Source organism: Primulina tabacum, chromosome 1 (genome assembly GCF_025594145.1).
Source record: "Primulina tabacum isolate GXHZ01 chromosome 1, ASM2559414v2, whole genome shotgun sequence".
Classification (NCBI taxonomy): domain Eukaryota; kingdom Viridiplantae; phylum Streptophyta; class Magnoliopsida; order Lamiales; family Gesneriaceae; genus Primulina; species Primulina tabacum.
The window spans coordinates 38,439,854-38,444,788 of NC_134550.1; the positions used below are offsets into that span (position 1 = coordinate 38,439,854).

At 38.4% G+C, this 4,935-nt stretch overlaps 1 pseudogene; it reads left to right on the top strand.

Annotated features, from left to right (window-relative positions):
* Positions 1-775: 775 nt before the first annotated feature.
* On the top strand, positions 776-4,261 carry LOC142544160 (uncharacterized; annotated as a pseudogene).
* Positions 4,262-4,935: the final 674 nt, after the last annotated feature.

Genomic DNA, 4,935 nt, shown 5'->3' on the forward strand with positions numbered 1-4,935 from the left:
GTGGGACCAACACGAGCTAGTTACAAGACGATCTCAAATGTCGTGGAGCTGCAAAATGTGTGGTGACTGGTGATCATCATTTCAGGACGCCCCGTTGTAATCGGCCTCACCTAAGAAAAATGGATGTACTAGTGACTGCTTGCTTCAAGGCACAGAAGGTCAAGGCATGGCTGATGTTCTGTTTGGTGACTACGGTTTTACAGGCAAACTTGCACGGACTTGGTTCAGGACAGTCGACCAGCTCCCGAGATGAGCGTGGGCGATCCAAATTACTATCCCTTGTTTTCATTCGGATACGGCCTTACAACCATGCCTAGGGTGCTAAAAGCATCACAATAGTAAAAGAATCGTATGATTTTTCTTCATTGTCGATGATATTACTTGATCATCCATTTGATCAAGTTATAGTCCCTCATTGTATGGATTTGTGTAGAAATCTTGAGGGTAAACACCTCACAATCCTGGATTTACCAACAAAGCATTAGATTTAAAAAGTATTTTATTGAAATGAGGTTTCTGGCAATTTTTTAAAGAGCGAAAATTAATCAAAATAATTATTTGACAAAAAACAGTTCTCATTAAATTAAAATGTATATATTGTGGAATGGTCTTTATTTTGAATTTGAAAAACAAGCAACGTGCTCGTCTGAAACTGTATTATGAAGATCGAAATGAAAAGCAATAATTTATTTGATTTCAAGAAAAGATCCGTTACATGGGCCCAATCACATTACAGATCCGTCTACCCTCTGCTTCCATTGTTAAAAAGAAGACATTTTTCCTTTCCTGTCTCGAACTGCTCAAAAGTTGACTCGATTCGCGTCGTCTCGTCACCCAAGCTCACACATAAAAACACACATTATCTTACCAACGAAACAGACAAAGCATTCTCTTTAAATAGTAAATGTTAATCTCATTTTTCTATTAAGCTCATCTTAGAGTTCTTTTCTTGCTTCTCTCCCGAAACTGGTACGGCTTCAGACATTTAGCACTCTGTTTCTTTCATTGTGTAGTTTGATCTTTGTGGGTTTTGTTTGCTTTTTTCTTGTTGTTTTATAATGACGATTTTCTTGATTTTTCTGGTGGCACAGCAGAGTTTCCAAGCGATAGTGAAAATGGGGTTGGCTGGAGGAAGGAAGTTTTTTATGCTCATCGTGTGTATGGTGGTGCTATGCTTTTTTGCTAGCTTTACAGAAGCGGGGTACTTGAAATATAAAGACCCAAAGCAGCCACTGGGCGTTAGAATCAAAGATTTGATGGGGAGAATGACCCTTGAAGAAAAGATTGGACAGATGATACAGATTGGGAGGGAAGTTGCCACACCTATGTCATGAATAAACATTTCATAGGTACATTTTTTGTATTTTATCATCTATGTATAGAATAATCCATCTGGAGTTGCAAGAATTGTTCGAGGTTCAAGATTCGATTTTTCGTAAGATTTGTTTGGCCGTGTCAAGGTTTCAAGCATGTTTTCCCATTTTTTTAATGATATATGTTGGATGTCTTTGAAGCTCATTTATTTTGATGTGTGAACTATGATAATGTGCAGGGAGTGTGTTGAGTGGTGGAGGCAGTGTTCCAGCACCTAAGGCCTCTGCGGAGGCATGGGTGAACATGGTGAACGAGATTCAAAAGGGAGCACTTTCGACCCGACTTGGAATTCCTATGATTTATGGGATTGATGCTGTTCATGGTCACAACAATGTGTATAAGGCCACCATTTTCCCTCACAATGTCGGACTTGGAGTCACCAGGCAAGTCTAATACTTCGTATCTTGATTCTTGAATGTTATATGCTAAAGGTTTTGGTGTAAAGCTGGCGTTTTAGCGCATAAAATTGTACATATTTAGTTTCCAAATGTGATTTCGAGCCTTCTATTTTTGTTAATGATTATGGTAGTATGTAAAATAGAGATCCAAATCTTGTGAAGAGAATAGGAGCTGCCACCGCACTTGAAGTCAGGGCTACTGGAATTCCCTATGTCTTTGCTCCCTGCATTGCAGTAAGCAAATTAAGTTACTCATTTGTTCCTCTCAAATTATCCTTCAACTTCCATTTTATATGTTCATTCTATTTCTAAAGGTCTGCCGTGATCCAAGATGGGGTCGTTGCTACGAAAGCTATAGTGAAGATCATAGGATTGTTCAAGCCATGACTGAGATCATATCAGGTTTACAAGGGGAGCTACCGGGTAACTCTGGCAAGGGCGTTCCATTTGTTTCTGGAAAGTATGAATCTTGATTCTTAGTTTCACTATATGAAATACAATGTCCTCTGTAGTATATTTTTTTTATCTGATAAATTTTCCTTCTGTTATAAAGGACCAAAGTTGCGGCCTGTGCAAAACACTTTGTTGGGGATGGTGGCACAGTTAGGGGTGTCGATGAAAGCAATACCGTGATTGATTATAAAGGGTTATTCAGCATCCACATGCCTGCTTACTTCGATTCAGTTCAAAAGGGTGTCGCCACAGTTATGGTGTCTTACTCAAGCTGGAATGGCAAGAAAATGCATGCGAATCGTGAACTAGTTACCGGCTTTCTTAAGAACAAACTTAATTTCAGGGTAAAGTGTACATCTCCATTGTTTTGAAAGCTGCCTGGTATAAATCAAGAGATTGTTGCAACTCATAACTATTTTTTTAAAACATATTTCAGGGGTTTGTCATATCAGATTGGCAAGGGATTGACAGGATTACAAATCCTCCTCATGCAAACTATTCATATTCTATTCAAGCTGGAGTTCTTGCAGGAATCGACATGGTTAATACTTTGTTTCAAACTCGCTAGGATCTTTTTGATTGATTATGCCATCATAACTGTTGAACCTTTCCAGGTCATGCTCCCGAATAATTTTGCCGAGTTTATATCTGATCTAACTTCCCTAGTGAAAAGCAATGCTATCCCCATGAGTAGAATTGATGATGCAGTGAAAAGGATTCTTCGGGTCAAGTTCGTTATGGGTCTTTTCGAGAACCCCATTGCTGATCTCAGCCTCGCGAACCAACTTGGCAGCCAGGTTAACCTTGTTTCCCACTCTGGTTAGCAAAAAATGTCCATATATTAATTGAATGACGTGCCTTTATACAGGAGCATCGAGAGTTGGCAAGGGAAGCGGTGAGAAAGTCACTTGTTCTTTTGAAGAATGGGAAAATTGCTAATCAACCATTGCTTCCTCTTTCAAAAAAAGTTCCAAAAATACTAGTAGCTGGTAGCCATGCTGATAACCTGGGAAACCAATGTGGAGGCTGGACTATAGAATGGCAGAGGGTGTGAAGGGCAATGACCTCACAGTTGGTATGTCGGAAAACCAATAATATTTTACTCTCACGGTTTCCTCAGTATTACAAATACTGAAAGATACTTGATCTTTGCAGGAACTACAATTTTAACTGCTGTAAAAAATACAGTCGACCCTTCAACAAAAGTTATCTTTAACGAGAATCCGGACGCTAACTTCGTGAAATCCAACGGATTCTCTTATGCTATAGTAGTTGTGGGGGAGGTTCCCTATGCAGAGATGTTTGGTGACAGTGCAAGCCTTACTATTGCCGAACCTGGTCCGAGTACTCTCAGGAATGTCTGTGGAGCTGTAAAGTGTGTAGTTGTTGTTATCTCAGGTCGACCGGTTGTGGTCGAGCCTTATGTGGGAGGAATAGATGCTCTAGTGGCAGCTTGGCTTCCTGGAACCGAGGGTCAGGGTGTGGCTGATGCCCTGTTCGGCAACTATGGATTTTCAGGAAAGCTGGCTCGGACGTGGTTCAAGTCAGTGAACCAACTTCCTATGAATGTGGGTGATCCACATTATGATCCTCTTTTCCCATTTGGATTTGGCCTCACCACTCAACCAAGAAGCGGTAACTGAGATGTTGTTCATTTGTGGCATTATCTGCTGCTGAAGCGATAAATATTTACTTCTGGATCATCACTTTTCTTGTTTATGTCCCGATTGAGACACACTACGTGTGCACAAAAAAATTGAATGTATGAAGAGAAAAGGGTTATATTTCTGTTTGAAGTATTAATTTTCCCCAAATATTTGGAATCTACGTTACTATGGTCTATGGATTGGGCAGTGCTTCTGAATTAAGGGAATTGGATCGGAGTTGGAAAATTTTGTACTGGGCCAATGTGTGAGGGTTTGGAAGATACGTTTGCATTCTCAAGTGGGCCTTAGAACTGCAATGGGCCAATTTTTTTCTACGATACACCGTAATTCGAATATGTGGAATTGGCTTGGTTTTAATAATAAATTTTTTTTTTAAAAAAAATAAATGTGAAACTTGAATTTTATCTGAATGTGTGATAACTTTGTGCTATGTGAACCTGTGACTAGAATCACTTTATCAGAATGTCACCATAAAATAAAAATTATACCTTTTATAAAAGAGTAAGTATTTCTCTTGTGAGATGGTCTTACGAATTTTTATCTGGGAGACAGATCAATCTTATCGATATTCGCAACAAAAAGTAATATTCTTAGCATAAAAAGTAATATTTTTTCATGGATGATCTAAATAAGATAGATATCCGTCTCACAAAATACGATCCGTTAGCTCATCTTACACAAATTTTTACTTTTAAAAAAAAAAACCCAAATGCTTTGTTTATTTGGGCTTCAACAAATCATGCAACTTAAACGAAGTTAAATAATATCGATGATTTATAGCTATCAAAATCATAAGTTTTTGGTTTCAACAAATCATTTTATTAAACGAAATTCAATAACTTCGATGATTTATATCTCATCTAATATCAAAATCATACGTCTGGAATTAGATTTGATTTAAGATGGAATGTAACAAAAGTAAATGTAGTTCAATAACCGCTTTAGTAGTTTATGTCAATTCTGTTTCGAAAGTTAGCTCCCAGACCACATCCCTAAAACCTTAAATTCATTTCCCACCACCTCCATTCCCCATCTCTCCTACC